We start from the raw sequence: 14,298 nt of genomic DNA, 5'->3' as shown, positions 1-14,298 counted from the left end.
TAAGAGGTTTAAAAATAAATCCGTTTACTGAATTAGTTCAAGTAATTATGGCCATTTGAACAGTTATCTATTTCAAATCGTAATTACTTTTATTTTTGTCATAAAACAATTGTTTTTTAGCATACATGCTTCTTTGAAATAAAATCATTATTACCTTTTGTTTTGTCATAAAATAATTGTTTTTCAACATACAAACTTATTTGAAATAAAATAATACTAATTTATTAATATTTCAAGTAGCAAGAGATTTGAAAAATAAATCTATTTGCTAAACTAGTTCAAATAGTTATGACTATTTGAGCAATTATCTATTTCAAATTGTTATAACCTTTTGTTATGCCATAAAGCAATTATTTTTGTTCATACAAGTTTATTCAGAATAAAATAATACTAATTTAATAATATTTTGAAAATTCATAACTAAGAGATTTAAAAAATAAATTTGTTTGCCAAACTATTCAAATAGTTAAAACTATATGAACAATTATCTATTTCAAATTGTTATGACCTTTTATTTTGTCATAAAACAATTATTTCAACTCATAAAAGTTTATTTGAAATAAAATAAAACTAATTTATTAATATTACAAAAATTTATAAGAGATTTAAATAATTCTAATTACTGAACCTGTTTAAATAATTATAACTATTTGAACAATTATTTATTTCAAATCATTATTACCTTTTGTTTTGTCATAAAACAATTATTTCAGCTTATAAAAGTTTATTCGAAATAAAATAAAACTAATTTATTAATATTACAAAAATTTATAAGTAAGATATTTAAAAAATAATTCTATTTACTGAACCAGTTCAAATAATTATAACTATTTGAATAATTATTTATTTCAAATCATTATTACTTTCTATTTTGTCATAAAACAATTGGTTTTGTTTATATAAGTTTGTTCGAAATAAAAAATACTAATTTATTAATATTTAAAAAATTAATCAGTGAGAGATTTAAAAAATAAATCTCTTGATCAAACAATTTTAAATAGTTTTGACTATTTGAATAATTATCTATTTCAAATCATTATAACCTTTTTTTTGTCATCAAACAATTGGTTCTATTCATACTATTTTATTCAAAATAAAATAATACTAATTTAATAACCAAGAAAATTAAAAAATAAATCTAATTGTTAATCCAATTCAAATAGTTAAGACTATATGAACAATTATCAATTTCAAATTGTCATGACCTTTTGTTTTGTCATAAAACAATTAGTTTCTTTGTACAAGCTTATTCGGACTAAAATAATGCAAATTTAATAATATTTTAAAAATGAATAAGTAAGAGATTTAAAAAAATAAATTTGTTTATCGAACCAGTTCAAATGGTTAAAATTATTAGAATAATTATCTATTTCATATCGTTCTGACCTTTTACTTTGGCATAAAACAATTGTTTCAATTCATACAAGCTTATTTGGAATAAATTAATACTAATTTATTAACATTAAAAAAAAGAAAGAGATTTTAAAAAAATCTATTTATTAAACAAATGCAAATAGTTATTACTATTTGAACAATTGTCTATATAAAATTGTTTTGACATTTTGTTTTGTCATAAAACAATTTTTTTAGTTAATACAAGCATATACGAAATAAAATAATATTAATTTATTAATATTTCTGAAATTAATAAGTAAGAGATTTAAGAAATAAATTTGTTTACTGAATTAGGTAAAATAATTATGGCCATTTGAACAATTATCTATTTCAAATCATTATGACCTTTTGTTTAGTTATAAAACCATTGTTTTTGATCATACAAGTTTATTCTAAATAAAATAATACTAATTTATTAATATTTTGACAATTAATAAGTAAGATATCTAAAAATAAATCTGTTTATCAAATTGGTTTGAATAGTTTGATTATTTGAACAATTATCAATCTTAAATCATTATGATTTTTGTTTTGTCATATAACAATTGTTTCTGATCGTAGAAGTTTATTCAGTTAAAAATAATGCTAATTTAATAATATTTTGAAAATTAATAAGTAAGGGATTTCAAAAAAAAATGTGTTTGTCAAACCAATTCAAATATTTAAAATTATTAGAACAATTATCTATTTCAAATCATTCTTACTAGTCATAAAATATTTGCTTCATATCATACAAACTTTTCAAAATAAAATAATCCTAATATATTAACATTCAAAAAATTCGTAGGCAATAGATTTGAAAAAATAAATCTGTTTATCGAACAAGTTCAAATAGTTATAACTATTCGAACAATTACTTATTAAAATCATTATGACCTTTTATTTGACATAAAACAATTGTTTCAATTCATAAAAGCTTATCCAAAATAAAATAATACTAATTTATTAATATTTCAAAAATTAATAACCAATAGATTTAAAAAATAAATATATTTTTGGAATAAATTCAAATAGTTACAACTATTTGAACCATTGTATATTTAAAATCATTATGATCTTTTGTTTTGTACTAAAACAATTGTTTCAATTCATACAAGCTTATTCAAAATGAAAAAAAATAATTTATTAATATTCCAAAAATTAATAAGTAAGTGAGTGAAAAAGTGGATATGTTTACTGAATTAGTTCAGATAATTATGGCCATTTCAATAACTATCTATTTCAAATCATTATAAACTTTTGTTTTGTCATAAAATAATTTTTTATTATACAAGCCTATTTGAAATAAAATAAAACTAATTTATTAATATTTCAAAAATTAATAAGTAGGAGATTTAAAAAATAAATCTATTTATCGAACTAGTTCCTATTTGAATAATTACTTATTTCAAATCATTATAACCTTTTGTTCTATTATAGAATAATTGTTTAAGTTCATATAAGCTTATTTGAAATAAAATGATACTAATTTAATAATATTCCAAAATTAATAACTAAGAGATTTAAAAAATAAATCTGTTTGCTAAAGCAGTTCAAACAATTAAAACTATATGAACAATTAACTATTTCAAATCGTTATGATCTTTTTGTTTTGTCATAAAACAATTGTTTCAGTTCACACAAGCTTATCTGAAATAAAATAATACAAATTTATTAATATTTCAAATAATACATGATTTAAAAAGTTAATCTACTTATCGAATCATTTCAAATAATTATAGCTATTACAATGATTATCTATTTTAAATTATTATTAACCTTTTGTTTGGTCATATAACAAATGTTTTTGATCATTCAAGCTTATTCAGAATAAAATAATCTTTCAAAAATTAGTAAGTAAGCGATTTAAAGAATAAATCTATTTATCGAACTAGTTCAAATAATTATGACTATTTGAACAATTATATTCTTCAAATCGTAATAACCTTTTTTTCGATCATAAAACAATTATTTCTATTCATATAAGCATATTCGAAATAAAATAATACTAATCTAATAATATTTCAAAAATTATTAACTAAGAGAATTAAAAAAATAAATTTGTTTGCCAAACTAGTTTAAATATTTAAGACTATATAAGCAATTTATGTATTTTAAAATGTTATGACCTTTTGTTTTATCATAAAACAATTTATTCAATTCATACTAGCTTATTCAGAGTAAAATAAAGTGAATTTATTAATATTTCAAAAATTAATAAGTAAGAGATTTAAAAAATAATTTTGTTTACCTAACTAGTCCAAATAATTATACCTATTTGAACAATTATCTATTTCAAGTCATTATGACCTTTTGTTTTGTCATTCAATAAATGTTTTTGTTCATATAAGTTTGTTCATAATAAAGTAATACTAATTTATTAATATTTGAAAAATTAATAAGAGATTTAAAAAATAATTATGTTTATCAAACCAGATCAAATAGTTATGACTATTTAACAAATTATTTATGTCAAATCATTATGACTTTTATAAAACAATTGTTTCTATTCATACAAGCTTATTTGGATTAAAATAATATTAATTTTTTAATATTTTGATAATTAATAAATAAAAAATTTTAAAAATAAATATGTTTAATAAACTAGATCAGATAGTCATGATTATTTGAATAATTATTTATTTCAAATTGTTGTGACCTTCTGTTTTGTCATAAAACAACTGTTTGAGTTCATATAATCATATAAACTTATTCGAAATAAAATAATACCAATTTATTAATATTCCAAAAATTAATAATTCAAAGATTTAAAAAATGAATCTGCTTACTAAACAAATTTAAATAATCATGACTATTTGAATAATTATCTATTTGATAATTACTATATCCTTTAGTTTTATCATAAAATCATTATGACATTTTGTCTTGTAATAAAACAATTGTTTTAGTTCAAATATGCTTTTTTGAAAAAAAATTAATACCAATTTATTAATATTCCCAAAATTAATGAGTGAGAGAATTAAAAAATGAATCTGTTTATCAAACATGTTCAAATAGTTATGACTATTTGAACAATTATCTATTTCAAAATATTATAATATTTTGTTTTGTCATAAAACAATTGGTTATGTTCATGCAAGCTTATTTCAAAGAAAATAATATAAATTTATTAATATTTATTAATATTCTAAAAATTAATAAGTAAAAATTTTAAAAATAAATATGTTTTCTTAACACGTTCAAATAGTTATGACTATTTGAACAATAATCTATCTCAAATCATTATCATCTTTGTTTTATCATAAAACAATTGTTTCAGTTCATACAAATTTATTTGAAATAAAATAATACAAATTTATTAATATTTCAAATAATATGTGATTTAAAAAGTGAATCTATTTTTTGAATCATTTCAAATAATTATGGCTACGACAATGATTATCTATTTTAAATTGTTATTAACCTTTTGTTTGGTCATATAACAAATGATTTTTATCATTCAAGCTTATTCAGAATAAAATAATCTTTCAAAAATTAGTAAGTAAGATATTTGAAGAATAAATCTAGTTATCGAACCAATTCAAATAGTTTTGACTATTTGAACAATTGTATTCTTCAAATCGTAATAACCTTTTGTTCTGTCAGAAAATAATTATTTCTATTCATATAAGCTTATTCAAAATAAAATAATACTAATCTAATAATATTTCAAAAATTAATAACTAAGAGAATTAAAAATCAATTTTTTTGCCAAACTAGTTCAAATATTTAAGACTATATGAGCAATTATGTATTTCAAAATGTTATGACCTTTTGTTTTGTCATAAAACAATTTATTCAATTCATACTAGCTTATTCAGAGTAAAATAAAATGAATTTATTAATATTTCAAAAATTAATAAGTAAGAGATTTAAAAAATAATTTTGTTTACCTAACCAGTTCAAATAATTATACCTATTCAAACAATTATCTATTTCAAGTCATTATGACCTTTTGTTTTGTCATTCAACAAATGTTTTTGTTCATATAAGTTTGTTTAGAATAAAGTAATACTAATTTATTAATATTTGAAAAATTAATAGGAGATTTAAAAAATAAATATGTTTATCAAACTAGTTCAAATAGTTATGACTATTTGAGAAATTATTTATTTCAAATTGTTATGACTCTTTGTTCAATTATAAAACAATTGTTTCTATTCATACAAGCTTATTTGGTTTAAAATAATACTAATTTTTTAATATTTTGATAATTAATAAATAAAAAATTTTTAAAATAAATATGTTTACAAAACTAGATCAAATAGTCATGACTATTTGAATAATTATTTATTTCAAATTGTTATGACCTTTTGTTTCGTCATAAAAGAATTGTTTCAGTTCATATAAGCCTGTTCGAAATAAAATAATACCAATTTATTAATATTCCAAAAATTAATAATTTAGAGATTTAAAAAATGAATCTGTTTACAAAACAAATTTAAATAATCATGACTATTTGAACAATTATCTATTTGAAATTGCTATAACCTTCAGTTTTGTCATAAAATAATTTTTTCTATTCATACAAGCTTATTTCAAATAAAATAATACAAATTTATTAATATTAAGACAACTAATAAGTAAAATATTTAAAAAATAAATCTATTTATCGAACACATTCAAATCATTATGGCTATTTAAACAATTATTTATTTCAAATTGTTACAACTTTTTGTTTTATCATAAAACAATTGTTTCTATTCATACAAGGTTTTTTGGATTAAAATAATATTAGTTTATTAATACTTTGACCATTAAAAACTAAAAGATTTAAAAGATAAATATGTTTACCGAACAAGTTCAAATAGTCATGACTATTTGAATGATTATCTATTTCAAATCATTATGACATTTTGTCTTGTAATAAATAATTGTTTTAGTTCAAATATGCTTATTTGAAAAAAAAAATACCAATTTATTAATATTCCTAAAATTAATGAGTTAGAGAATTAAAAAATGAATCTATTTATCAAACATGCTCAAATAGTTATGACTATTTGAACAATTATCCATTTCAAAATATTATAACATTTTGTTTTTTCATCAAACAATTGATTATATTCATGCAAGCTTTATTTTGAAGAAAATAATATAAATTTATTAATATTCTAAAAATTAATAAGTGAAAATTTTAAAAATAAATATGTTTCTTAACACATTCAAATAATTATGAATATTTGAACTATAATCTATCTCAAATTATTATCATCTTTGTTTTATCATAAACAATTGTTTTTGTTCGTACAACAATATTTAGAGCAAAATATTGCTAAAGTAATAATATTCTAAAAATTAATAAGTAAGAGATTTAAAAAATAAATGTTTTTGCCAAACTAATTCAAATAGTTAAGACTATTAGAAAAATTATCTATTTCAAATCATTTTGACCTTTTGTTTGGTCATAAAATAATTGTTTCAGTACATACATGCTTTTTAGAAATAAAATAATACTAATTTATTAACATTCAAACAATTAATAAACAAGGAATTTAAAAAAATAATTTATTTATTGAATAAGTTCAAATAGTTATGACTATTTTTACAATTATCTATTTAAAATAAATATGAACTTTTGTTTTATCATAAAACAATTGTTTCAGTTCATAATAGCTTATCCAAAATAAAATAATAGTACTTTATTAATATTTTTAAAATTGATAAGTTAGAGATTTAAAAAATAAATTAGTTTATTGAATCGGTTCAAATAATTATAGCCACTTGAACAATTATCTATTTTAAATCATTATGAACATTTGTTTTGTCATAAAACAATTGTTTTTCATCATCCAAGGCTATTGGAATAAAACAATACTAATTTATTAATATTTTAAAAAATAATAAGTAGAAGATTTAAAATAATAAATATATTTACCAAACCATTTACTATTTGAACAATTATCTATTTCAAATAATTATAACCTTTCATTTTGTTATAAAATAATTGTTTTAGTTCATATAAGCTTATTTGGAATAAAACAATACTAATTTAATAATATTCCAAAAAATAATAACTAGGAGATTTAAAAAATAAATCTATTTATCGAAGTAGTTCAAACAGTTAGGATTATATGAACAGTTATCTATTTCAAATCATTATGACCTTTTGTTTTATCATAAAGCAATTGTTTTAGTTCATACAAGCTTATTCAAAATAAAATAATACTAATTTATTAATATTTTGAAAATTAATAAGTGATTTAAAAAGTAAATCTGTTTACTGAATCAATTCAAATAATTATAGCTGTGTCAATAGTTATCTATTTCAAATCGTTTGGTCATATAACAATTGTTTTTGATCAATCAAGCATATTCAAAATAAAATAATACTAATTTATTAGTCTTTCAAAAATTAATAAGTAAGGGATTTAAAAAATAAATTGGTTTACCAAATTAGTTCAAATAGTTATGACTATTTAAATAATTGTGTACTTCAAATCGTTATAATTTTTTGTTTTTTCATAAAACAATTATTTTTGTCAAACAAGCTTATTCAGAATAAAATACTACTAATTTAATAATACTCCAAAAATTAATAACTAAGAGAATTAAAAAATAAATTTGTTTGCCTAACCATTTCAAATATTTAAGACTATAAGAACAATTATCTATGTCAAATCTTTATGACCTTTTTTTTGTCATAAAATAACTTTTTCAATTCATACTAGCTTATTTGGAGTAAAATAAAATGAATCTATTAATATTTCAAAAATAAATAAGTAAGAGATTTAAAAAATAATTTTGTTTATCTAACCAATTCAAAAAATTATGACTATTTGAATAATTATCTATTTCAATCATTATGACCTTTTGTTTTGTCATTAAACATATGTTTTTGCTCATATAAGTTTTTTTTGGAATAAAATAATATTAATCTATTAACTTTTCAAAAATTAATAAAAGATTTAAAAATAAATATATTTCTCAAACTAGTTAAAATAGTTATGACTATTTGAGCAATTATTTATTTTAAATTGTTATGACTTTTTGTTCTATTATAGAACAATCATTTTTGTTCATACAAGCTTATTCAGATTAAGATAATACTAATTTATGAATATTTCAAAAATTAATAAGTGAAATATTTAAAAATAAATATGTTTACCGAACTAGATCAAATAATCATGACTATTTGAATAATTATCTAGTTTAAATCATTATGACCTTTTGTTTTGTCATAAAAGAATTGTTTTAGTTCATATAAGCTTATTCAAAATAAAATTATTCTAATTTATTAATAATCCAAAAATTAAAATTAAAGAGATTTAAAAAATGAATTTGTTTATTGAATAAATTTTAATAATTATGACTTTCTGAACAATTATCTATTTGAAATTGCTATAACCTTTTTTTGTCATAAAATAATTTTTTCTATTCATACAAGCTAATTTCGAATAAAATAATATAAATTTATTAATATTAAGACAATTAAAAAATAAATCTACTACCAAACAGGTTCAAAATCATTATGACTATTAGAATAATTATTTATTTCAACTTGTTATGACTTTTTATTTTGTCATAAAATAATTGTTTCTATTCATAGAAGCTTATTCATATTAAAATAATATTAATTTATTAATATTTAGATAATTATTAAGTAAAAAATTTTAAAAGTAAATATGTTTACCGAACAAGTTCAAATAGTCATGAATATTTGAATAATTATCTATTTTGAATCATTATGACCTTTTCTTTTGTAATAAAACAATTGGTTTAGCTCATATAAGCTTATTTCAAGTAACATAATATTAATTTATTAATATTCCAAAAATTAATGAGTAAGAGAATTAAAAAAAGAATTTGTTTACCGAGTAAGTTCAAATAGTTATGACTATCTAAACAATTATCTATTTTAAAACATTATGATATTTTGTTTTGTCATAAAATAATTGGTTCTATTCATGCAAGCTTATTTTGAAGAAAATAATATAAATTTATTAATATTCCAAAAATTAATAAGTAAAATTTTAAAAAATAAATATGTTTTCTTAACACGTTCAAATAGTTATGACTATTTCAATAATTATCTATTTTAAATTGTTATGACTTTTTGTTTTATCATAAACCATTTGTTTCTATTCATACAAGTTTATTCAAAATAAAATAATACTAATTTATTAAAATTCCAAAAATTAATAAGTAAAAGGTTTAAAAAATAAATCTATTTAACAAGGGAGTTGAAATACTTATGACTATTTGAATAATTATTTAATTCAAATCATTATGATCTTTTGTTTTCTCATAAAACAATTGTTTCTATTTATAAAAGTTTATTTAAAATAAAATAGTGCTAATTTATTAATATTATAAAATTAATGTGTTGGAGATTTAAATAGCGTCTTTCCACTTATACTATCTAAGAAGGTATGGATAGGTAAAGGAAGCAATCTAGGACTGAAAAGTGCTTGGTTAGCGAGAGTAGGGTTTCAAAGCTTTATTTTATAAATCTATTTGGTAAATAAATTTATTTTTTAAAGTCTCTTGCTCATTAATTTTTTGAATGTTAATAAATTAGTATTCTTTTATTCTAAATAAGGTTGTATGAACTGAAATAATTATTTTACGACTAAACAAAAATTCAAAATAATTTGAAATAGATAATTGTTCTAATAGTCTTAAATATTTGAACTAGTTCGACAAACATATTTATTTTTTAAATCTCTTACTTATTAATTTTTGGAATATTATTAAATTAGTATTATTTTATTTGATAGGCTAATAATTTTTGAAATATTAATAAGTAGTATTATTTTATTTCATGTAAGTTCTTATGAACTTAAACAATTGTTTTATGATAAAACAAAATGTCAAAAGAATTTTAAATTGATAATTGTTCAAATATTCATATCTATTTGAACATGTTCAGTAAACAGATTTATTTTTTCAAATCTCTTGCTTATTAATTTTTTGAATGTTAATAAATTAGTATTATTTTACTTTGAATAAGTTTGTATGAACTAAAATACTTGTTTTATGACTAAACAAAAGGTTAGAATGATTTGAAGTAGATAATTGTTCTAATAGTCTTAATTATTTCAAACACCTATATTTTTTAAATTTCTTACCTATTAATTTTTTAAATATTATTAAATTAATATTATTTTAATCTGAATAAGTTTGTACGAAAAGAAACAATTGTTTAATGACAAAACAAAAGTCATAATGATTTGAAATAGATAACTATTCAAATGGACATGACTATTTGAATTTGTTCAGTAAATAGATTTATTTTTTAAATCTCTTACCTATTAATTTTTAGAATATTAATAAGTTAGCACTGTGTTATTCTGAATAAACTTTTATGAATAGAAACAATTGTTTTATGACAAAACAAAAGATCATAACTATTTGAAATAAATAATTATTCAAACAGTCATAATTGTTTATGCTTTCTTGGTAAATAGATTATTTTTTAAATCTTTTACTTATTAATTTTTGAAATATTAATAAATTAGTTTTTTTTTATTTTCAATAAACTTTTATGAACAAAAACAATTGGTTAAAGACAAAATAAAAGGTCATAGCTTTTTAAAATAGATAATTTTTCAAATAGTCTAAACTATTTGAACATGTTCATAAAATAGATTAATTTTTAAAATTTTTACTCATTAATTTTTGGAATATTAATAATTTTATTTTATTTTATTCAAAATAAGCTTGTATGAACAAAAACAATTATTTTATGACAAAACAAAAGGTCATAACGTTTTGAAATAGATAATTGTTTAAATAGTCATAACTATTTGAACTTGTTCGGTAAACAGATTCATTGTTTAAATCTCTTACTCAATAATTTTCAAAATATTAATAAATTAGTATTAGTTTATTTTGAATAAGCCTATATGAACTGATACAATTGTTTTATGATGAAACAATAGGTCATAACGATTTGAAATATATAATTATTCAAATAGTTATGACTATTTAAACTTGTTAGATAAACATATTTGTTTTAAAAATCTTTTACTTATTAATTGTCAAAATATGAAGAAACTAATATTATTTTAATCCAAATAAGCTTGTATGAACAAAAACAATTGTTTCATGACAAAACAAAAAGTCAACATTTGAAATAAATAATTATTCAAATAGTCATAACTATTTGAATTTATTTCGTAAACAGATTTATTTTTAAATATTTTACTTATTAATTGTCTAAATATTAATAAATTTGCATTGTTGCATTTGAAATAAGCTTGTATAAATAGAAAAAAATATTTTATGGTAAAATAATAGGTTATAGCGATTTGAAATAAATAATTGTTCAAATAGTCATAACTATTTAAACTTGTTCGGTAAATAGATTTATTTTTTAAATTTCTTATTAATTTTTGGAATATTAATAAATTAGAATTATGTTATTTTTAATAAGTTTGTATGAATAAAAACAATTGTTTTATGATAAAACAAAAGATCATAATGATTTGAAATAGATCATTATTTAAACAGTTATAACTATTTGTACTGGTCAAGCCAATAGTTTTATTTTTTAAATCCATAATAAATTAGCATTATTTTTATTCCAAATAAGATAGTATGAATAGAAAACAATTATTTTATGACAAAACAAATGATCATAATGATTTGAAATAAATAATTGTTTAAATAGTTATAAGTAATTGAACTAGTTTAGTAAATAGATTTATTTTTTAAATCTCTTACTTATTAATTTTCAAAATATTAATAAATTAATATTATCTTATTTCAAACAATCTTATATGAATAAAAACATTTTTTTTATGACAAAACAAAAGGTCATAACAATTTGAAATAGATAATTGTTCAAATAGTCATAATTATTTGAATTGGTTCAGCAAATAGAATTAATTTTTAAATCTCCTACTTATTGATTTTTGAAATATTAATATTTTTTTTATTTTATTTCGAATAACTTAGTAAGAACTGAAAAAAATTATTTTACAACAAAATAGAAAGTCATAAAGATTTGAAATAAAGAAATGTTCATATAGCTTTAACTATTTGAAGTAGTTCGGCAAACAAATTTATTTTTTAAATCTCTTAGTTATTAATTTCCAAAATATTATTACATTAGTATTATTTTATTTTGAATAAGCTTATATGGATAGAAATATAATTGTTTTATGATAGAACAAAATGTTATAATAGTTTGAAATATACAATTGTGCAAATAGTAATAACTGTTTGAACTGGTTCGATAAACAAATTTATTTTTTAGATCTCCTACTTATTAATTTTTGAAATATTAACAAATTAGTATTATTTATTTTGAATAGGTTTGTATGATGAAAAACAATTATTTTATGACAAAATAAAAGTTCATAACGATTTGAAATGGATAATTGCTCAAATGGCCATAATTATTTGAACTAATTCGATAAACTAATTCATTTTTTAAATCTCTAACTTATCAATTTTTGAAATATTAATAAAGTAATACTATTTTATTTTTGATAAGCTTTTATGAAGTCAAATAATTATTTTATGATGAAATAAAAAGTTATAATGATTTAAATAGATAATTGTTTAAATAGTCAAAACTATTTGAACTTGTTCGAATACTAATTTATTTTTTTAATTTCTTCCTTATTAATTTTTTGAATGTTAATAAATTAGTATTATCTTATTTCAAATAAGCATGTATGAATGGAAACAATTATTTTATGACTAAACAAAAAGGTTAGAACGATTTGAAATTTGTTCAGTAAATAGATTTATTTTTTAAAATCTCTTTTTTATTAATTTTATGAATGTTAATAAATTAGTATTAATTTATTTTGAATAAGTTTGTATGAATTGAAACAATTGTTTTATGACTAAACAAAAGGTCAAAATGATTTGAAATAGATAATTGTTCTAATAGTCTTAACCAATTGAACTAATTCAGTTAACAAATTTATTTTTTAAATCTTTTACTTATTAATTTTTGAAATATTATTAAATTAGTATTATTTTAATGAAAATAAGCTTATACAAACAAAACAATTGCTTTATGACAAAAGAAAAAGGTCATAATGATTTGAAATAGATAATCGTTCATAGAGTCTTAAGTATTTGAACTGGTTCGACAATTAGATTTATTTTTTAATTTTCTTAGTTATTATGTTTTGGAATATTATTAAATTAGTATTATTTTATTTCAAATAAAATAGTATAAATAGAACTAATTATTTGATAACAAAATAAAATTTTATAACGATTTGAAATAGATAATTATTCAAATAGTTAAAACTATTTGAAATGGTTTGATAAACATATTTACTTTTTAAATCTCTTACTAATTAATTTTCTAGATATTAATAAATTAGTATTATTTTATTTCAAACAAACTTATATTAACAAAAGCAATTGTTTTATGACAAAACAAAAAGTAATAACAATTTGAAATAGATAATTGTTTAAATAGTTATAATTATTTGAACTGATTTGATAAATAGAATTATTTTCTAAATCTCTTACTTATAAATTTTTGAAATATTTATAAATTAGTTTTATTCTATTCCAAATAGCCTTGTATTAGCTGAAATAATTGTTTTATGATAAAACAAAAGATCACAACAATTTGAAATAAATAATTGTTCATAAAATTTTAACTGTTAGAACTATTCAGCAAACATATTTATTTTTTAAATCTCTTAGTTTTTATTTTTAGAATATTACTAAATTAGTATTATTTTATTTTGAATAAGCTTGTATGAACAGAAACAATTTTTTTATGATAAAATAAAAGGTTATAGCAATTTGAAATAGATAATTGTTCAAATAGTCATAACTATTTGAACTAGTATGGTAAACAAAATTATTTTTTAAATTTCTTATTAACTCTTGAAGTATTAGTAAATTAGTATTATTTTATTTCGAACAAGATTTTATGTTGAAAAACAATTGTTTTATGACAAAACAAAACATAATAATGATTTGAAATAGATAGTTGTTCAAATG

The sequence above is a fragment of the Durio zibethinus genome, chromosome 24 (genome assembly GCF_047325235.1).
Source record: "Durio zibethinus cultivar Kanyao isolate XHJ-2024 chromosome 24, ASM4732523v1, whole genome shotgun sequence".
Classification (NCBI taxonomy): Eukaryota; Viridiplantae; Streptophyta; class Magnoliopsida; order Malvales; family Malvaceae; genus Durio; species Durio zibethinus.
This window is presented reverse-complemented; position numbering follows the sequence as displayed.